The following is a 24,369-nucleotide window of genomic DNA, read 5'->3' as shown; positions in this document are numbered from 1 at the left end:
GCATGCACCAACACCATCATGTTCTCCTTTACCATGTCTAGCCTCAAAAAAACTCCACACATGTTGCATATTAGTGTGCCTATGTGTCTTGCTTAACCGATAGAACATTCTAGCATTCTTGAATTGTCCTGTATAATTATCTAACCATATCCAATGTTGTGTCATTTTAATTTGTCTCTCTTTTAAATTATCTTAAAAGACATTGACACAATATTGGATAGACTCAAATGAATGAGGTTTATTATCACTCATATAGAAATGGTACTCTCTCAATATTTTTTAATCCTCCTCTGTACTGTCAGGTGCATGCCTATAAACTATATGAACATAAATTATTACTTGCACTGAATTGTAATATTGTGGTTGTAACTCATCTTGTGGTGCAAGTGTGTAGTAATTTTCAAAGTCAACAACTAAAAGTATAGTACCAATTGGAAATGTATTCTTACAAATGTGAAATTGTCCATCAAGCCATCTAACATATTGAGAATGTTTAACATATTTTTGTATGATCACACTCTTAAACTCATCCATAAATGGATGAAAACTAACTTTATCTATAACTAGATCACACCTTCTTCCAATCTTCCCATCCTTCAATGGATATTCAATAGTTCTGAATCTTTTTACATCAACTAATTGTTGTCCAAAAGTAGTCAAAACATTTTCATGCAAACATTCATCTAACAAATAAAGATTTCCACGGATATCACATATACTAGAAAGACATGCATTGAAAATAAAGTATTGGTCATTAGGTGGCTTACAAAACAAACCTAATATGAAATCCTTTATAATTTGAAGTGGTATTTTTCTACCACATTCCTGCAACATTTCTTTACCATGCATGGTACCACATATAGATCGAAATACATCATGATGGTCATAAAATTGAACATGAGTTTTACAACAACATGTGATTCTTTCTTTGTTAATCCTTACATACCATGGTTTACGCTTTTCAAAAGATCTTTGACTAATGGTAATAGTTAACACATTACCATCTACAAATTTTCTAAAAAATTTAGTTTGAGTCATGTCCAAAAGGTCTTTAGGATGTGGATCATGTATTTTTGATCCAACTCTTAATGTAAGAACATCTCTTCAATTAGGTGATACTCTTGTATTATCATGCCAAAAAAATTCAACCAAACTTTCAACTTCACTAGTAAGTTTCATATTAGATTTTGGGAGTCTACAACTAGAAGTCCACAAAATATTTGTTTGATTACATTCAAAGTTAACCCGTCTCTTTACAACTCTTTCTTAAGTCTTACAATTTATATTAAGATATCCACTTATGTTACTAATCAATCTTTTGTTAGTAGTTGATTTGTTAACTAAAGTTGTTGTCATTGCTCATTGTGCTACATTCTTATCTTTAGAGTGCCTTCTCTTTCTAATAACATCAAAGGCACTAGCAATAGTGGATACAACTTGTTTTAAAGATTCATTTTTATTCTTGGGTTTTGAATACACTCCTAACCTTTTCATTACTTTTCACATTTTAGACATCTTAGTTAGTTGCAACATCAAATAACATTGAAATGGGCCAAATTTCTTATTATAAAAAAATTCCTATATAATCTAGTGTGTCCTAATTTGTCTCCATGAAACCAATCCATGAAGATTATCTAGCACATCATTGTAAAAATGAAAATTATGTTCATGCACTTCAGTATCATTCAGATATGTTTTCTCAATACTTGGTGTTTCTATGTCTACATTTATACCATTGTTATTTTCAATTGGCATTTCATTTTCAATGTTAATTAGAATTTGAATCTCATTTTCATTTTTCTCTTGTTATTTCTTTTGAAGCATGCATTTCTACTTGAGGTTGTTTTGCATGATCATTTGACAATCTATTCTCATGAAGAAAATCTAAATAATTTAAATCATAACCTAATTTTAAAAAATCACCAATTTCATCATGAGAAAAGCCTTGAGGGTTTGGAGACACACATGTATTAAATGTTTGATTAGAATGTGCACCTAAATATCCTTGTATAGGGTTCTCTTCTTTAGCCTCTTCATCCATCATGATATCCTCAATTTCTTTCTCCTTTGAAACATTGCTCAACTCTCTAATTCTTTGTCTTCTCTCTCATTGACATTGTGCTTCATTCTCTTTTTTTTTTGAAATATCCTCATTTGTTAGAACTTTTATTTTCTTCTTTCTTCATTTTTTTAATCCCATGTTTGCACTATTTTTCAATTCAAATCAATAGCTTGCAAATTGTAGAAGATGACAAGGAAATAGAATAATTGTATTAAATGTTTTATTAGAATGTGCACCTAAATCTCCTTGTATAAGGTTCTCTTCTTCAACCTCTTCATCCATCATGGTATCCTCAATATCTTTCTCCTTTGAAACATTGCTCAGTTCTCTAATTCTTTGTCTTCTCTCTCGTTGATGTTGTGCTTCATTCTCTTTGTTTTTTTCAATCTCCTCATTTGTCAAAACTTTAATTTTCTTCTTTCTTCATTATTTTGATCCCATGTTTGCACTAGTTTTGAATTCAAATCAATAGCTTGCAAATTGTAGAGAATGACAAGAAAATAGAATAATTATGATAGAAATTGACTATCATTCAATCACTGAAATCATTGAAAAATGCTTTGTGGGGAATCTTTGGGGCCCAATAGATACATCAAAATTGGGTACCCAATTTTGCTAATGACTAAATACAAATTGGGCACCCAATTTTTGAATTGCAAATCGGGTGCCAAATTTTGGTGCCATGGGTAGGAATTTTCCATGGGCTGGATTTCCAATTAGGCTATGCCTTAGGGAAAGGTATGGAATAGGTTTGTGTAAGGACCCTTCCCTAATACCATATTATAACCCTAAATAACATGAATATGGTTTGAACTAGGAAGCGTAAGGAGGTGAGACATTTTGTCTTTGGCTCTCATGCATGGTATGTGAACTATAGACTATTACCATGCACCTTATGATAGAATGGTGATAAGTAGGTTCTAGGATTTAGGTATGTCATGATTGGCATCCTTCTTAATATTGGACCTGAGATCTTATTAAGACTAATATACATTGTATTCATTATTATCATAAGTATCGTATTTAAAATTTTATCAGGTTGGTAAGCTAAGACCCTATAGAATAAAGACTTGAGATGTTATAACATAGAAACTATGAAAATGGGTTCATAGTATGTTATGATCTATTAGGGTAGTTGTTTTAGGTGGCCATTGTGAAAATATGAATTAACACTTGCCCTTGTGAGTACTAATAATAATTATAGACAAAAATTGTTATCAGTTTAGATAAAGGCCTACTGGGTAGAGCTTGGCATGATGTAAATATAATAAGTCAATTATTGTACAAGTAGTACTAGGTGGATAGGCCACCATTAATGATGATTAAGATGAAGCTATAATATATTTACTAACAGATATAATGGGTTTACCTAATGACTAATTTTAAACCTATGCAAATATGATTATGAAAACATCCCAATTTCTTGACATTAGTGATTTTAGAGACATATGACTTATCATGTAATATATCATAATGATAACAAGATATTGCTAGTAATCAAACTATATTCAATTGAATCTAGTATACTAGTTGTGATGATTACATTTTGGTAGTTTTGATCTAAGGTATGTAATCAGAACTAATTTTCATGTTGGCTGATTTAGCAATATAGATTCAACATTTCGTCATTATGATATGAAATGGGTTATGATGTGATGTGAAATATTAAATTGATTATGATGATTTATGATTAAATTTGATGTGTAGATTTTTGATATTTTAACATTTTCAATATCTTATTTGAAATGATTAAGTAAAGGAATTCTATTCAATTATGTTAATATGGATTATGTAACATTTAAATTCATATGCATTTATGATATATATTTTATATGACCTCCTTGGACTACTGATGCTCGAGTTAGTCTGTAAGAAGTGGAACCATGGAAATCTTTGGGGAAACAAGTTCCAAACTTATGTGAACATGGTTAGCCAAGGTGAATCTTTGGAAGAGTCAAAAGCCTCATTGTGATGTCTTTTATTTTGTAAATGTAAGATTTCTTGTGTGTGAAAGTTTTAATCACAAAGATGCATTAGGGACATGTCATGATGATGTGGAATGTTCTTTTAAGTGTCACTTGAGACTTTTGGATTTTGTGTGTTAATGACATATCATCTAGGGTTGTGGTCATGGTGACATTTTATCCTAAAACTAATTACCTTGTTAATGATTAAGTGAACCCACTTGAAAAGGGGTAGGATGGGTCATTATCAAAGGAAATTTGGATTTAGACTTGACTAGGGTTTTGAAGGGTCATTAGGTGGTCCCAAAATGTCTTTTGTGTGAAAATAAGATACCCATATGATTGTATAGCATGTTAGGGACCTAATTTTGACCATGATAATGCCTAGGTAGCTTAGAGGGCCCCTTTACCCATGCATTCTTCCACCATTTCGAAAATGGAGTTGTCACCTGAGTTCTTTCCCATGTTTCAACTAAGTTAAATATAAAAAACTTATGGGGAGACAAGTTTGTAAGAGGAAGTGGCAAGTTGTTTTTTCCAAAATAGTTAGTGGGAAAGCATTTTTAGAGAGTCTTGGAAAAACAAGTGGGGTGTTCACCCACTCTCTAAGTTTAGAGATAGTTAGCTTTTTGGAGGGAGGCTAAAGGAGCTCTTTATCAACTAGCATTCGCCACTAGCTTGAACCAAGGTTGGTGCTCAAACCATGACCATTTTGTTTTAGCATTGCATAATGAATCTACGAGTATGGAGTGTTGCTATAGGATCATCTATTGTTATTGCAATCTTTGTGTTGTGTTGTGATTGAGCATTGTGTTTCATGAATTTTATTGGTTTTCTTCCTTGACCTCCTTGTTTTTTTGTTCATGGGTGTGAAGGCTTCACTCACCCTTGGGAGGGAAGAGAAGCCTTTGGTGAAGGGGTTAGTTGGGATCAACATTGTAGTTGAGAAAATATACCTCTTAATGAGGAGTTATTCTTTCTTTCATGGAATATGGGCTCCATTGAATTATATGCCTTTTTTTTTTTTGGAGGTATAAGTGTATGTGTAAGAAGGAAGATATTTTGTGATAGCCTTGAGAGACAAAAATGAAATTGCTAATTTTATTTTTGTGTTATGGATATGACATTCTCCTCTTTGAAGGGTCCACCTTCACCCAATTTATTCATGGTTCTAATGGTGAATCAATGTGAGAGCCATGGAAGGGATTGTTTTGTGTTGTGTTGTATATCTTCATGCATTAGCAAATGTTGTGTGTGTACCCTATTTTGGGTCTTGTTTCCCTTGCTTGATGGGTGGCTTCATAGAAGCCTAGGATGGGAGGTGAGCATCCATGGTTTCTAGTTTTATGTTCTTGTTGTAGGTTTGTTTTGTTGAACCCATAAGAAAAGAAAATTTGGATTTCTCAACAGTAGAAGCATCATGGAAAGGAACCCTACCATTTTTGTATTGCATGAGAAGTGGAGAGTTTCCCACCTTGTTCACTTGTTGTGATATAGGACTACATGTTGGAAATATAAGAACTAGTAGAAATGTATTTGTACTAAAGTTATTAATGTATATTTACAAATAATCAATGAGGATTTGAATATCATTAGTGTAGTTGGAAAGTAGAGAGGAATTATTTCAAATAAAGAATCCATTGTATTAAGGACCTTTGATAAGGTATCAAGTATATGTGAAATGTATTCATTTTGAAGACATGAGATACTATGAATATATTGGATTTATTCCAAATATGTTGGCCATGTAAAAGAATTTTGTATAATGCAACGAGTTTAATGAGAAATATCACTTAAAATTTATTTTATTGTAGAAGAAAAGAATTGGGATCGGTAGATTCTAGGTAGACTCAATTTGATCTAATGTTCATACTAGATATTATTTCCAAGAGCATCCCATGCAATAAACCTAATCTTAGAGTAGATTTGATAAACAAAATTGATTTGCACAAATATGCTAGAATGTTAGGACAACTTCAAACTATTGCCATAAAAAGACTAATATCACAACTATTGAATAGAGATGACTAGCCAAGTAGTAATTTAGCTCCCAAAAAAATGCATATGGAAACATTGTTGTAGGTGGGTATCAAAATCTCTGGATTTTGTATGAGGAGCAGTAAAAATCCACTTTTAATATAGACTAATAAAAAAATGAAAGGAGGATATACCTTGGAACCTAGTACATGGAGTATTAATAAAATAATATATGAGTTAAGAGATAAGACACAAAAGTAATAAATTCCTAGCTCATAAATATATGTAGGAAAAGACTCATAGGATTCCCATGACCCTTGTGTCACAATTTCAAAGTAACAAAGAAAAACCAAGAATTAAATAAAAGCTTTGTCAAGGACCTAGGAACTCCTCCCCCCCCCTCGCAACTTAGACCTAAGTTAAAAAGGAAAGTAGTCTTTAGTCTACATTAAATAAAAGAAGAAAGAAATGTGATTAAAATGGAGAAATTCAACCCATTGGAAAGGAGAGAGGGAGTAAATCTTGCTAAAAGCTCCACACATGTGAAGGATATGGAAAGGTGTGTACATCTTTCCAAAAACCATCCCCTCCCACTTGCAAAGCCAAACACTTTCTCAGGCATACAACTCCACCTTTGATGTGGACTTGTCTTTGCTAAGGCACCTAAGATTAGGGAGGCCTAGGTAGATGCATTTGGGGTAGAGCATGAACTTAGGAGTTAAGAGAGGGCACGCGTAGGGATTTAAGCATGGAAATGGAAGAAATGGGTAGTGTTAAGGATGGTTAGTAGTTTTAGAGGTATTAGTAGGTGATTAAAACTAGGGTGTTAGTTAGATTAAATATTAGTAAGGAGGGGAGAGGGATAGGTTCCTATTAAAGGTAGGGGTTTCCATTTTATGGGATGATTGGTAATGTTTAGGTTGTATTTTATCAAAAGTTATGTGGAGTGAAGGTGTGGTTAGAAGGTAGCATGTCTAGGGTAAATTGTATTTTGTTTAATGTTAGGGGTTAGAAAATGGGTAGTAATTTTAGGTGTGTGTTAGACACTAGAATGTCTAATAACCATGTGTGGCTATGTTTATAAAGTAGATAATTAATTAATTAATTTTATCTAGTAGAGTGTTAATGTTAGAAAGTAGTGAGCAAAAAAAAGAAAGTAAAAGCAAGATAGCAGTATAGTTAGTTTTAGTAGAGTGAAATATTATAAGTAGTGCTAAGTTCATATGTTAGAGAGTATTGTTAGTGGCAGTTTAAATAGAGTTAGGAATGATTTACTAACTAGAGATTAGTCTATTAGTAGTCAAGTTAGAAGAAGATTATGTGAATCTCATATTCAATAGAAAAATGTTGTTAATAGATAATAGCAGATATTAGTAGTATTTATTTGTTAAGTTAGTTAGATAAAAAAAGCTCTTAGGTAATTGGTTTTTCTTTTAAAAACAAAAAGTATTAGTGTGTAGAGTAGTTGGTGGTAATGTTTCTAAGACTAGAAGATTTAATATTTTAGTAAGTTATTTAATAGGTATAACTTAAGATGAAAGTGTGTGGCAAAGTTGTTAATAATGGGTTGGTAGTCACAAGGTTCTACATTATAATACTTTTGTGAAATAATCAATCCATGCTTGTATGGAATCAAATACAATACTGCACAATCTAATAATGTTAGGATTATGTATCCATGAAATGAAAATGCTACACAACCTCGCATTAAATTATCTATGTAGTGACGCTAAGGTATTGATTGAGTGAATCATCTGATGATGTCACCAAATGATTTGATATCTTGGTTGCAACCTTTATGCGTCAATATGTGATTCCTTAAGTTTAGCTTTTAACTTAATAATACTAATAATTGTGTGTTTTTCCCTAAAATTTTGGGCATGATAGTTTGGTGGGACCAAGCCTATGCCTTTATGAACCAAATTTTAACTAAGGCATTTAATCAACAATTTTAGGGATTGTTGTAATTTTTATACGGTTGTCCCCATTGAATTTTTTGACAAAATGAAAACCCATTATAGGTCTTATTGTTCTAATTTCAATAATATAAATTTTATATTGTTATGAGTTCATTTTTTATTTTTCCATTATTTATTAATCAAAACTATCTCTTAAACATAAAATAGCAAGATTCATCAAAGCTTTAATAACTTTTTAATTTTTCATATTCTTTAAGTTAATTTACATGTCATTAATCTTCACACAATTATTTTGATGTTAAAAAAAAATTCTATTTTTTTTTTATTAAATTATGGCATCCATGCATGAGAGGTTTTAGAAATTAGCTTAATTGTCAATTAAAAAATTAATTTAAAAATATTCATTAAAAAATTCAAAAATATATTCTCATCAATCTTTGGTGTGTATGGTAAATTTTTTTAAAAGGATACACAAATTCATTTAGTTGTGTCAAATTATGGTGTTTGTACACGAGCGTGGTATGGTCCTAAAATAGGGATTTTGAAAAAGTGGTTTTAAAGATCCTACCAAAAAATAATCTATCATATGGGTACACAAATAAATTACATATTCAAAAAGGAGATTTTAGGCACTAAAATTCTTATTTCTAAATTTTTTTAATATTTAATCTCTAAATGCCTCAAATTTTGGCATCGAGTGACAATATATTTCAAAAATAGGAAAAACACTTCCACTTTTTGGCCAAAAGTGAGACCCGACTTCTTGCATTGACCCCCTTAGAAGCTATTTTGATGGAAATAGTAATTCTTTCCTTAGCTTCTTTATATTTTCCAAAAGGTTCTACTTTAGTGTTAATCTCTTCTTTGAGTACTACAACAATGTTTGCACTCACTGAGTTGTTATAAACTTTATAGTCAAATGCTTTTAGCCATGCCTTCCTCAACTTCACTATCTGCACAAATGTGTCATCTATGTCCACTAAAAAGAATACATCATTCTAGTATTTAATTACTAATTTTTCTAGTATTCTCATCCTCATCTTCATTTTCTACTTGAGTTCCTCAAAATATGTGTCCATGAAATTTCAAAATGTTCTCCTAACTGAGTTATGTATTCACTAATTTTCCTTGTCACTAGTTTAGCTTGTTTCAAAACACTATTGCCAATATGAGGAAAATATTTCTAAATATAAAAGAAAATGCACATAATAAGTGATCCAAAATTGCACATGGAATTATTTTCCTTTCTCATTTATATCAGGTTTTCTACTGACTGAAGTTTGTACAACTTGATGAGATCATATTCATGATCTTTCATGACAACCTTCTATGCTTGGTTGAATTAAATACATTGCACATTGTTTAATCTTCTCAATTGATAGAATTTGTGAGAAATAAATCTTACTAAAAATTCAATCAATGGATTAGTGATAGTAGAGATTGACAATCCTCATCCATTCCATTCAACCTTTGTGCTTTCCTCAACTTCCTCATGAATCATACATCGCCTAGTCTTTTTCTTGTCTAAAGTGGGATAACCTATGACCTTGTGAATCATCTTCTTTATTATTTCAACTAGTCCATTATATAGGCATAACTTGATATCATGGATCCTGCTCAGTACAACCTTGATCCATTCGATCTTAAAATTTCTTGGAAACCCTAGGGTATGAGTTAACCCTTTCCTCTCAACAATTTTGAACTCGTCCTTCAAAAATCCTTCGTCACATAGTTTTTCATATGCCTCTCAAATTTTATAGTCACCAACCTCTTCAATATTACACATGTAATAAATTCATATGTCATGTATCATGATTACCTTAAGTGGTATTGAGGATAGCACATCCATTGAATCACCTTTCATCGCAATCTCAAGAATAACATGAAATTTTGGTGTAGGGCAAGCATCACTTCTCACCAATTGAGTGTTTCTTACCTCTACTCCTTGGCTCTTTCCTATGGATGATGAAGCTTCCATATTTCTATTCTAGGGTTTGGAACTTCTTTTCTTTGAATAACTTGACACAACTCATATTTTTACTCAATTGAGTTCCTCTTCACAATTTTTCTCTTAATTTCCTTAAGATCTCTTTTGCAAATCGATAAAATTTCTCTGTGCTTTCATAATTTGTATGCAAGGTGTGAAAAAATGCCTTAAAATTTCAATATGTACTTCCTTTTTTATTGAATTAGGGTCTCCATTAATGTCATATAGTTTGGTAGTTGGAATCTAGTTGTCTCAGTCGATATTGTGCCTTTTGAACTAGAGGTCTTCACTATAAATCTTGGTCAAATCCATCTAACTTGACCTATACACTAGTCTGGCATCTAAATTACTTGGTCCATATTACAATTCTTAGTCAATATAGGTATTTTACTAATGTTCAACACTAACTATGTAAATGATTCTTTTGCACTAGTCTCTATATAGATATGTTCTTATGCATATTTACTTATGCAAATGTGAACTTTTGCTTACTTTATGTTTAGAACTAATGTAAGATATATTATTAAATACATAGTTCCTTACATACCTTTCTTGATTAGTCTAAGATGATATGATCACCTTCTCCATTGGATTCGATGATCTCAACTCTATTTTTTCCATTATTTCCATCTTCTACCTTTTTCTTGCACATTTATTTCATCTCATTCCTTGTTTGTTCAGTATCCACCTTTCCTTTACCCTTGGTGTGATTATCATTTGATGCTGGTACTTGGGATTTGCATTTTTTCTCAAATGTCCAAACTTGTGACATTTGGAACAAACATTGCTAGGTGCATAATTTTACCTTTTGTTAGTCGAATAGGGCCTTGTGTGTGATCTACATTCACATGCTCTATTTCTAAAATTTTGATAATTGTAACAATAGCCTTCAAATATAGCTATATTACATGTATTTTTCATTCTTAATCTACACTAATGTATTTTATATGCTTGCTTCTTGCAGTAAAAATAATAACTAGTAAACTTGGGTTTAGGGTTTTGCATACCATTTTCTCTTATGTAGATGTTTGTAGTGTGACCCAATTTTCTACAATGATAACATGTTTTTGAAAAGAAAAAAAGGTTTTCTAGGGATCCTAAAACCCAAGAGTTAAAACACATCATAAGGATGATAATAAGCAGTAAAAGCCCAACCAATAAAAGAAGGCCAACCAAAGGGCTAGTTCAAAAGACAGACAAAAAGCCAAGGCTGATAATAAGAAAATAAAGCCCAGCTAGAAAATGAAGGCCAACTTAGAGGCCAATACAATAGACTAACAAACCTACTTGACAAAGAACACTACAATAATCATTCATTCCAAAAGATAGGAGAAGAAAAACCATTGTTATTCCTCTATCTTTCTCTCTAGCCCCTGCATCATTTTTGCTACTTCATAGGCTTTGTTAATCTCCTTAGTCATCTAGTCCTATTTCTTCTAACTATCCCACTCCATGCTACTAAAGGTAATGTTAGTAGTCACTTCCTCTTCTATCTTGGCTCTTTCTTCATCCTTCTCATTTTCATCCAGAGGAACCCTTGTTTTCAGCATTCTAGTAAGGGATGAGATATTATCATTGATAGAGGTCAGAATGGTAAGAATTTGATTTGCTAGATTATGGTTGTAATTTTCCAAATTTGGATTCTCTTCTCAACCAAACTAAGATGATCCCCTTGATCATTGACATTCCCACAATTTGGCATCTTCCTTTTCTATTCTAGTTGGCCTATTTTTTCTCTAAACTGCTCCAACTCATGGTAAATCCATTTGATCGACTTGAAATTGTCAATCATGTTGTTCCTAGAATTATTAAGAAAATTCATGCCAATCTCCTTTTCATTATCTATTATGGCTACCATTGCTAGGTCAATGAGATCCTCTAACTAGAGCTGACCCTATTTTTCTTCTAAAATTTGTGGGTTCATTGCCTCTCTTACTATACCCATTTTGGAAGTTCTTACATTAAAGTTTCTCTAGCCAATGTGCCTATCCTTAATGACCATCCCTCCTCCCTCACCTTTTTTCTTCTCCATGTCTGGTTCCTAAGGATGAATAGGGGAGAGATAAATAGTAGGAAGCTTTGACCTAGAATCCACAATACCCTCAACATCCTTCTCTTTACCCTCAACATCCTTCTCTTTTGACCTCCTTTGTTTCTTAGCCATCGGCTCCATTGACTTATTTTTACCTCCTCTTCACCCTCTTCATCAATTTCCATATCATCCCCTTCCTCATTATACTCTTCATCTACTTGTCTAGATGATTTTGACCCATGACCTCTAGGGCTCTTCCTACTCAAGGCTTTTATTGATGGAGGTGACTTCTTGTCTGAATCCTTGGCCTTTTTCACAAGTGTAATGTTCTCTTCACCATCTAAACTAATACTTTGGACATCCTCTAAAATAGATGAGGAACCAGAGCTTCCCGTATCTATAGAAGCATCTACACCATGTAGGGGGGTTTTTCTTGTGGTCTAAGCCTTGAAATGCTCATAAGTTAGAAGCAATAACCCCTCATGTAGGGCTAGATTCACTAAGGGTTTCTTCTTATGCCCAAAAATACTCTTACACATTGAAGTATATAAATAGAAAGGGAACAAAATCTTGATACCATAGCGAAAGTGATTGAGTAAAACAAAGTGATTTGTTCTTACTCTATCAAATCTAGTGTCTAAAGAAATATACTCTATCATGGCCTGTAAAACATACCTCCATAGCTTCTTGCTAGAATCCATTTCGTATTAAGTTTCACACTTTATTAGTTCATTTGTCTCTTCTATATTCTTCACAAATTCCTTCACATCATTTCTTAACATCTTCTTGTCCCTAAAAAAATTCATCCCCTTTGCCAAAATTTTAGTTACTAGAGATATAATTTCCTCAATGACCCGATATGAAACCCCGTCCACTTTCACCTTTCTATCCTTCCATGAATCCACCATACTGTTAGTGACCAAAGGATCAAAACCATGAAGTTTTGAAATTTAGTTGGCTATACCATCCTTCTCTAGCTTTTCCTAAATTTTTTTCCTATGCTTCCATTTTTCTACTTCACCAACAGGTTACTATATTATCCCAAAATTGGCTCATTGCCATGATCACCAATTTTGGTCTATTTTGATCGATTCTGAAGTCTTACTCTATGAGGCAACCTTTATTATGATTTTTGCTACTTGACCTAAGTGTCAAATACAATAAACCCTAATTTTGCATTAATCAGACTACCTATTTAATTCCTAAGTATTGACTCATATTAGTCACATTAAACCTATTTGAAAAAGATTTAATTTAATTCAAAGTTCTTGTACTTTAATTAAATTAAATTATATCCTAAGGCTAATGTTATAAGGAATTAAAAATATTTAACTTAATAATTATGCCCACTTTAATTAATTGAATGAAATTATTCAATTAAATGAAAAAGGAATTAATGAGGTCATATCTCACTTTATTAAATTAAATAATCTCTTCAAAATCTTCTCTTCAATTCTAAAATAGAAACTCTGAGTGAACTACCTCTTGAATTTGAAGCAATCTAGTTAACTTGTTCTCACACTCATAAAAAGTTTGCTTAACTACTCATCACACTTAGATTTGAAATAATCGACTTCACTTGCACAAGGAAGTTTCTATCTTAACTGAATCTTCTTTTTAATCTTGACTGTTCATCCAAATTGATCTTGACCATTGATCAATTCCTAGATTCTATTTAAGGGACTCTCAATCCCTCATTACAAGGGTGGGATTTTGGATTGCATTGAATTGCTGTCAAATTGAGTACTCACTTGTTTTATAAGCTTTTACATTGCTATCATTTTAAATTGTCATCTAGCTTAATAATGCATACATTTAGCTTAAATGTCTCTTGTTTCTTAGATTAATACTTGCATCTACATATAGATTAATTGCATTCACATTCTATGTCAAATCCTTCATACTAAAAGGTCTAGTTGCTTGCATCTTGATTTGAGAGAATAATAAGCAAAATCCTTCTAGTTAGAAGGAAATAGGTTGCATTTTTAGGTGTCTTGGATAAATGACTCCATGTTTATCCCAGGATGAATCTATAGGTAATGACCACGTTGAAGTGTGTGTGAGGTTCAAAGGCCCACAATCTTCGCATACATTTTTGGCACCCAGCAAAAATGTATGCATAGATTGTGGGCCTCTGAACCTCACACACACTTCAACGTGGTCATTACCTATGGAGTCATCCTGGGATAAACATGGGGTCATTTATCTAAGACACTTGACAATGCAACCCATTGCCTTCTAACTGGAAGGATTTTTCCTATTATTGTCTAAGATCGAGATGCAGGGAACCAAACCTTTCTAGAATGAAGGATTTGATGAAAATGTGAATGCAACTAATCTATATGTAGATGCAAATATTAATCTAAGAAACAAAAGACATTTAAGCTAGATGACAATTTAAAATGATAGCAATGTGAAAGCTTATAAAACAAGTGATTACTAAATTCAACAGCAATTCAATGCAATAAAAAATCCAACCTTTGTATTGAGGGATAAAGAGTCCCTTAAATAGAATCTAGGAATTGATCAATGGTTAGGGTCAATTTGGATGAACGGTCAAGATTATAAAAAAGATTTAGTTAAGATAGAAACTTCCTTGTGCAAGTGAAGTCGACTGCTTCAAATCTAAGTGTGATGAGTAGTTAACTAAACCTTTTATGAGTGTGAGAACAAGTTAACTAGATTGCTTCCAATCCAAGAGGTAGTTCACTCAAAGTTTCTATTTTAGAACTAAAGAGAAGATTTTGAAGAGATTATTTAATTTAATAAAGTGAGATATGACCTCATAAATGCCTTTTTCATTTAATTGAATAATTTCACTTGATCAATTAAAGTGGGCATAATTATTAAATTAAATTATTTTAATTCCTTAGTACATTAGCCTTAGTAGGTAATTTAATTTAATTAAAGTATAAATGCTTCAAATTAAATTAAATCTTAATCAATTAGGTTTAATGTGACTAATTCAAACCAACACTTAGGAATTAAATAGGTAGTTTGATTAATGTAGATTTAGGGTTTTTGGCATCTGATAATTAAGTCAAGTAGAAAAAATTAGAATAAGAGTTGCCTAGTGACCTAGGACTTTAGAATTGATCAGAATAGACCAGAATTGGTGATTATGGAAATGAGCCAATTTTGGGATATTACAGTTCCTTCCTTATTCTTTCCCCCACCATCTCTGAGTTCTCAATGCTCATAATTTTCCTAAACCCCAACTTCTAATAACCCTTCTCCAACCTCAAGAAACCCTGATGGCCACCTCTATTAATTGCTAAAATGTCTATCTTTATCCCCAAAATGGTAAAGAAATAGAGAGAAATCAACCCAAGAAATGTGTCAAGGTGACATTGTTAACTTTATCTAACTGCATTTTCTATAAATGCCATTATTATAATTACTTAAACCCTAACTCTCATTAAATACCATTATGATACCTAGATATCCACTGTACCACCCTAGATTTTGTCCAATTCAATTAGGCTTTTTTCCTCTTCCAGAATATTTCTGCCAGAATTCCAAATCATCTCCTTTTCTTGCTTGACTGCTTTGTTGGTAAAGCCTCCCTATATTCATGGTGATGTGGAAACTTTCAAAATTATCAAGAAGGGAGTGGGTGCTAGATTGTGGTGATTTATCAGGAAAGTACTATACATACTTCATAATTAGTGGGGTTCAGGAATTTCTTTTTTTGGTACTATTCACCGTTTGTAGATTCGCCACTAAAGTTATGGCTAATTATGGCCGACATGTTATAACCCTAAAGCAGTTTAATACTTGTATAAAAGGGTTTAGGGTTGGGTATTTTTCATTATGTTGTGATTCAAAATTGGTTCTTGTGGCAGTATTGAGCTGTAAGGGATTACGGATTGTAATCAGGTTGTAATCACTGGATTGTAATAAGATCAAACTTGTTGTTTGGTGGACATAGCCTAGGGATTGGGTGAACCACATTAAATCTTGGTGCCTTGTGTTCATTTCTGTGTGATCTATTATTTTTGGTTATTGATTATATTTGCATGTAGTTCTTATTTCTATTTATGGTTTATCCTAACAAGTGGTATCGATTGAGGTTGTCTTTCAGTTATCCTCTACAGGAAAGTCTCACAGTTAAGTGGGAGTCTCACAATTGAGTGGGAGCAATGGCAGATGAGGCTAAGCTGAGGGTTGATAGGTTTAATGGGAAAAACTTCCAGTTATGGAAGATGCAAATGGAAGGCTATCTATATCAGAAGGATTTATGGAAGTTGTTGGAAGGCAAAGCCAAGAATCAGGGAACTATGTCAGAGGCTGAATGGGATCTTTTGGATAGAAAGGCACTCAGAAGCATTCGGTTATGCTTGGCACCATTAGTGGCATTTAATATTACAAAAGAAAAGACAACAAAAGATTTGATGAAAACCCTAGTGACACTGTATGAAAAGCCCTCTGCTTCAAACAAGGTATTTCTCATGAAGCGTTTATTTAATATGAAAATAGCAGAAGGTGGATCTATTGCAGATTATTTAAATGAGTTTAATACTATTACTAGTCAGTTATCTTCTGTGGGTATAAAATTTTGATGAAAAAATTAGGGTTCTCTTGATTTTGTGCTCTTTGCCTAAAAGTTGGAATGGCTTGGTAATGGCAGTGAGTAATTCTATTCTTGGATCTAGTACCCTAAAATATGATGATGTGATCAGTGTTGTTTTGAGTGAGGAAACTCTTAGGAAATCCTCAGGTGGATCTACATCAAGAAGTGTTTTGAATGCACAAAGATGGGGTAGAACAACTAAAAGAGGAAGTAACTCTGAAAATCATGGGAAATCAAGAGGAAATTCAAAGGGGAGGAGGTCTCAATCAAAAGGACCAAATGATTGCTGGTACTATGGGAAACTAGGGTACAAAAAGAAAGATTGCTAGAATCGAAAGAAAAATGAAGGAGATAAATCAGATGGAGACAAGGAGGCAAATGTGGTAAGTAAAAAATCTGAAGAGGATGCTTTTCTTCTATCTTTAGAGAGTGTTGATGATTCATGGGTTTTAGATTCTGGTGCTTCATTTCATGCTACACCTCATAGAGGTTATTTCATTGATTATGTCCAACGGGATTTTGGGCTTGTTTATTTGGGGGATAATGAACCCTGTTAGATTGTTGGAAAGGGAAAAATTAAGATTAAGTTGCAGAATGAGAATCATTGGTTACTACATGAGGTAAGACATGTTCCAAGGCTGAGTAGAAATTTAATTTCAGCTAGGTAACTCAGTGATGAGGGTTGTGTAGTTACTTTTAATGATAAAAATTGGAAGGTTTCAAAAGGTTCCCTTGTAGTAGCAAAAGGTGTGAAAGTAGGCACCTTATATCTTTGTATAGGTCATATTGTTCCTAATACTTTGATTGTTTCAGAGAAAAATGAATGTTCAGGAACAATTGTTGTAGTTGAGCAGGGAGAACAAATAGTTGTTGTAGATTTTGATACAGCACTATGGCACAACAGACCCTGACACATGAGTTAGAAAGGTACGAAAGTACTTCATTCAAAGAAAGTTTTACCAAGTTTGAAATATGTTAATATGGATTTTTGTGAAAGTTGTGTGTATGGAAAACAAAAGAGAGTGAGTTTTGTAAAGATTGGGAAGGAAAACAAAAAGGAGAAATTAGAGCTTGTGCATATAGATGTATGCAATGAAAGATGAAATGTACTCTTTTCTACAGAATAAGACATGGGATCTATGCTAGTTGCTAGTAGGTAAAAGGCTTTATAGAATAAGTGGGTTTATAGGTTGAAAGAAGAGGAAGGAGGTAAGAAAATATTTAAGGCCAGGTTAGTTGTAAAAGGATTTGCACAGAAAAAGGGAATTGATTTTGATGAGATATTTTTCCTATTGTTAAAATGACTTCTATCTGTACTGTTTTAAGTCTTGTGGCTACTAAAGATTTGTATTTAGAGCAATTGGATGTTAAAACAACCTTTCTTCATGGTGATTTGGATGAAGAAATATATATGGCCCAGCCACGGGGATTTGAGGTCAAAGGTAAGGAGAACTTAGTGTGCAAATTGAAAAAAAGTTTATATGGATTGAAGCAAGCACCTTGACAATGGTATCTAAAATTTGATAGGTTTATGCATGAGCATGGCTATAATAGGTTTCATTTAGATTATTGTGTTTATTTTAAGAGGTTGGATGATGATAGCTAAATTATTTTATGTCTATATGTTGATGATATGCTTGTAGCTGGGTCTAACATGGATCATATTAAGGGGTTGAAATGCCAGTTACATGCATTTGCTATGAAGGATTTGGGGGCAGCAAAAAAAATCCTTGGTATGAAGATTTGCAAAGATAGGAAGAATAGAACATTGATGCTATCTCAAGCTGATTATGTTGAGAAGGTGTTGCAATGTTTCTCTATGGAGAATGCTAAAGCTGTCAGTACACCTTTACCTGGTCATTTGAAATTGACTAAGGAGATGTGTCCTAAGAGACAGGAAGAGGAGGCTAATATGTCCAAGGTACCCTATGCTTCAGTTGTAGGATGCTTGATTTATGCTATGGTATGCACTAGGCCAGATATTGCACATGCAGTGGGAGTCATTAGTAGGTATATGAGTCATCCAGGATTTGAGCATTGGAATGTTGTCAAGTGGATTCTCTAATATTTGAGAGGAACATCCAATAAGTGTTTACACTTTGGGGGCTCTACTACTAATTTACAGGGCTATGTTGACTCAGATTTGGTAGGGGATATTGATACCAGGCAGAGTACTACAGGTTATGTCTTTAGTGTTGGTGGGGTAGCTGTGAGTTGGGTTTCTAGGTTACAAAAGATTAATGCTCTATCCATTACAAAGGCAGAGTATGTTGCTACTACAGAGGAAACCAAGGAGATGATATGGGTTTAGTTCTTCTTGGAAGAATTGGGACGTCCTCAAAAGGATGATTATTTTTTCACAGATAGTCAGATTTCCATTCATCTTGCTAAGAATTCAGCTCTGCATTCTAAGACCAAACACATATAGTTGAGGTACCATTTCATTCGGTCAGTTTTGGAGGATGGACAGTTAAAGCTGGAGAAGATACACACCAATGACAATCCAACAGATATGTTGACAAAGGTTGTCACAAGGGAGAAGCTGAACTCCTCTTCAACTTCGGTTGGTCTTTTATACTGAACATGAATAAATGAACATTAGAGTCTAGGGTGGTTTGATCTAGTGGGAGCCCCATGTGGTAGTGGTATTGCTACAAGATCAGTCTCCAAGTGGGAGATTGTTGTTTAGTGTGGAGCATGATTAGTCCATAAGTGGGAGATTGTTAGATTGTGGTGACTGATCAGGAAAGTACTGTACATACTTCATAGTTAGTGGTTTTTTGGTACTATTTTCCATTCATAGATTCGCCACTAAAGTTATGGCTAATTATGGCCGACATGTTATAACCCTAAAGTGGTTTAATACTTGTATAAAAGGGTTTAGGGTTGGGTATTTTTCATTATTTTGTGATGTGAAATTGGTTCTTGTGGCGGTATTGAGCTGTAAGGGATTACAGATTGTAATTAGGTTGTAAACACTAGATTGTAATAAGAGCGGACTTGCTGTTTGGTGGACGTAGCCTAGGGATTGGGTGAACCACATTAAATCTTGGTGCCTTGTGTTCATTTCTGTGTGATCTATTATTTTCTGTTATTGGTTATATTTGCATGTAGTTTTTATTTCTGTCTGTGGTTTATCCTAACAGTGGGTCTTATCAATAATATTTGCAATTGACCATGATGGTTGAGTGATCCCTTTAATACACCTTATGATGTTATATGAATCCCCCTCTAACCATAATTTTTTAACTCCCATGTCCAAAGCTAATTCCATCGTGTGGCATGTAGCACTGGCTTCTACATAATGGTTTGTTTGATATCTCAATGGATGAGAAAAAGTTGCCTCTCCTCCACCATAGCTATTTCTAATGATACCTCCACAACCTAAAGGTCTAGGGTTTCCTTTGGCTGCACCATCCAAATTTTTTTTTATGCCATCCCTTTAGAGGGAGTAGCCATTTCACCTCCTATCTTTGAGCCCTCCTTCTTACCACCACTTTCAAAATCTCCCCCTTTCTTACTTGATAATTTTCCTCCATTCCTCTATATATTTCATCCGTTAGAATGAAAGCAGGTTCCTCTCTTTCTTTGAAGATTTGATTGTTCCTTTCCTTCCATACTCCCCAATAGAAATGAGGTAAAGTCCAGGTACATAAATCTTGCAAATTACTTCCTTTAAACATACTATTCCATTGGCAAAATAAATCCAATACATTTTCTAGTTTGCACCAACTTACTCCAAGATTCTTAGTTAAACTATCCCAAACCTCCCTAGAATAAGAACAATGGATAAATAAATGATTTTTCACTTCCATCTAATTTTTTACATAGAATACATCTATTAGGCATATAATGTCCTCTTTTAATTAAATTATTTTGGGTAAGGATTTTTTCTTGTAAAGCCAGCCAAAAAAAGATATTGATCTTTGGGGTAAGACCAGGAATCTAGGCTTTAGCCTAGGGGGGCTTCTCATTCAAGCTCCAAAGAGAGTTATATCCTGATGCAACCAAGTAATAATCATTTGGCTTGTCTCCCCAAATAACCTCATCCCTCTTGTTATTAAGAATCAAAGAGTTCAACATTATCATAACTAGCTTGAGGTCATCTAAAATTAGAGACAAGTCTCTCTAACCCTGTTCAGTTCTATAATCAGAAACTTTCAAACCAAATTTCCTAATACAAGCATTTGACTAGTTTTCAAAGATAAGATTATTTATAAGGGGGGCTTGAATCAACCAACTATTGTGCTAGAATAGAATGTCTTCACCGTTACCCACTTTCCACTTAATCTTAGCTTTGGCCAAATCCCTTGTCTTAAGGATTCCATTCCAAATGACCGATCCATTCGGGATGTCTTCATTATTGAGCAAGAACTAAATAGTAGGTTTTTTGATATACTTATTAACAAAAATATCTCTCCATTCCCTTGTGCTACTAAAAATGTGCCATATCTATTTAGCTAGTAGAGCCTTATTAAGATGCTTTAATTTCCTAATTCCCAGGCCCCCATAACACTTTGGAAGATAAACATTATCCCATGCCACAAGGGGATATCTATTCTAACCCTCAAGGCTAGACCAAAGAAAATCTCTTTGGATCTTTTCCATTTTTTCAAAAAACTTTATCGGTATCCCAAAAAGACTCAGGGCATACATCAGGAGATTTTGAAGAGTAGATTTTACCAAAACACATTTGCCTACTTGAGTAAGAGAAGCCCCTTTCCACCCCACCAACTTCTTCCTAAACCTATCAAGAATCCCATTCTAGAAAGAATCAGGGGGCTTTGAACTCATAGGGAGACCAAGATAAGTAGAAGGGAGCTTTCCCACTCCACACCCAAGAATTCTTGCTATTTTCCTTTGTCTGTCCTCTGGAGTATTAATGAAGAAGATAGAGCTTTTCTCCCAATTAATAAGCTATCCTAATCCTCTGATATACAAATCCAAAATTTCCTCCATCACTTTAGCCTTCTTAATAGAAGCATCCCCTCTCATTATAGTATCATCCAAAAACTACTGATGGGAAAAAGAAACACTCCTTGAAGATAGTTTAATCCCTTTAAGTCTCCCTTCTTGTTTTTTCCTCTCAATCAACCTTCCAATACATTTAGCCATGATAATGAACAAAATAGGAGAAGTAAGATTCCCCTTTCTTAACCCTCTCAAAGGTTTAAAAAATTTGAGGGAGCCCCATTTACCAGGATTGCAAGGGAAGGAGTAGAAATAAGCTGAGAAATAAGCTTACAAACTGCCTGAAGCACCAAACTATTGAAAGTCTAGTCCACCTGGTCAGAGGCTTTAGAAAGGTCAACCTTAAGAAGCATACCTTCTCCTTTTCCTACCTCCATGGAATGAATCACTTCATGAACCATCATCATAGAATCCAATATCTACCTTCAAGGGACAAAGCCCATTTTTTGTTGTGATATAATCAAAGGGGGAATTTTGAGGATTCTTTAGGTTAACACCTTTGAGATAATATTTTAAAAAGAGTTGCAAAGACTAATAGTTCTAAATTTATCCAAAGAATTTTCCCTAGGAACTTTAGGGATGAGGACCAAGAAAATAGAATTGATCTACTTAAGAATGCTTCTTGCTCCAAAAAAATTCTGAACAACCTTCACCACATCTTCCATAACCACCTCCCAATAAATTTGATAAAATAAAGTTAGAAAATAATTAGGTCTAGGGGATTTGTCAGTAGGCAAAGAGAACAAAGCTTCTTTAACTTCCTATTCTTTTGGGATCACCCTCAACATCTTGTTATGATGGGGTTGAATAATCTATGGGAGACAAGACATAATTTCATTCTGATCCACCTTCGATAGCAAAGGATCCTAGGACAAAAGAGATGAGAAATAAGAAACAACCTCAGTAGCAATATCATTCTCTCCTGCCAAAATATCATGTCCCTTTCATAAACTTGATATTCTATTATTTTCTCTATGCTTAAGAGTAGAGATATGAAAAAAATTGGTATTCTGATCACCCTCTTTAAGCCAATTAATTCTAGATCTTTGCTTCCAAAACTTCTCCTCTTTGCTTATAATATTATGCAAATTAGTTAAAATGGATATCTCAACATTCCTATTCAAATCATTATACCCATCTTGTTGAATGGTTTCCTAGATAGAAGTGAGCTTGATAGACAACTCCTCTTTGTCCTAAAAGATATGGCCAAAGTTAGTCTTATTCCATACTTTAATCATTCACTTCACATTACTCAACTTCTTGGAAACTCTAAACATAGTTGTTCCTTCCACTTCCATTCCCCACCAATAGTATATCCTACACAATAAATTTATATGGGAGGTCCACATCTTTTCAAACCAAAAAGGGAAGTTCCTCCTAGGTTCAAGAGAGACAACCAAGATTGATATAGGGGAGTGATCCAAACAAACTCTTGGGAGCATGGACAACCTACAAGAGAAAGCATTCAGCTAGTTTGGAGAAATAAGAGCTCTATCAAACCGAACCTAGATACAATCACTTTCAACTCTTTTGTTGGAACAAGTGTAATATCCACCTAACAGTTCCACATCCAACAAAGCCAAGAATTTAATGAAATTGGAGAGGTCCATCTTGCTTTCCCAATCTAGAGCCAAACCCCCCAATTTCTCCTCATCTATAAGAGGAGTATTGAAGTCTCCCATAATAATACCTTTATTCAAATTACTAGTTTGGGCCATATCACAAATCTTAGTCCAATAATTCCTCCTTTCCTTTTCAGAGTTAGGAGCATAGACATTCAAAAGGAACCAATCTTCATTGAAGCACAGATGAAACACTTTACAAAAGAGAATATTACCATCATTAAACAAAGTAGTAAATCTAAATTTTTTAATATAAAAAGAGTAAGCAGACCTCTTGATGCACCTTCAAAGTCCATTGCCTCACCTACCATATTACTACAAAAGGACATCTTACCCAGAATCTCCTTCTTCATTTTTATCTCTTGAATCTTCAAAATATTAGGTCTTTCATCTCTAATCATATTCCTAAGAATTTCTTGCTTATGGACCCCATTAAGGCCCCTTATATTCTAAGAAATTACTTTCATTTCAAATTAGAAGTACATTCCAAAATAGTTCTTTGGATCCCATCTGCCAAACTCCTTCTAGCCTCATCTTGAATGACTTGGCTAATAGTCCTCCTTCCTACTGACCTGAACCTCCCTCCCACATTTGGTCTACCATGACTCCTGGTCTATGTTAGAGAAGCTGAGGATGGCTCTTGAATGTTTTTCTTTTTGGGTTTTCCTAAGTTCTCCTTCAAAGATTCATCAACCCTTACCATCTTAATTGGAGATAAACAAATGTCCTTCTCAAATCTCTCTTCCAAATTGCAAGAAACAAAGTTGTCCTTTATGGAAGAAGGAGGACCTCCCTCTTCTACCTCTCCCTTTACTACCTCTTGGTTCTCCCTTTCTAATACCCCTTCAATGGTCAACACTTGCTCCCCCTTACTCTTCAAAATACTACCATTCTCTATCCTATTCTCCAATATAGCCACCTTAGTAAGAGAATCCACCTCCTTGACTCCAAGGAAATCGGGGTTTATGACAAGATCAACCACCTCACTAGGTCTAGGCAAAACCTTATTCTCTACCTTATTTTCTACTCTAATAGGGTCCACCCCTATAAAGATTAAATCTACCACCTCAAAAATCTTTGGTCCAGGCATGACCTTTTCCACTATCTCAACAAACTTTGGGTCATTCTTGACTGATTGGATTTTTCCTTTGAAAGGAGCCACCAAGACTTCTGAATCTACCACCTCACAATGACAACATGTTGGTTTGTTTTTTGACTTTCCATTTCTCATTTCTCCACTCTTGGATGATTCTCCTTACTCA

Source organism: Cupressus sempervirens, chromosome 6 (assembly GCF_028749045.1).
Source record: "Cupressus sempervirens isolate cs-2001-9-10 chromosome 6, ASM2874904v1, whole genome shotgun sequence".
NCBI classification, from domain to species: Eukaryota; Viridiplantae; Streptophyta; class Pinopsida; order Cupressales; family Cupressaceae; genus Cupressus; species Cupressus sempervirens.
The sequence above is the reverse complement of the archived record's forward strand: the minus strand, read 5'-3'. Positions refer to the sequence as shown.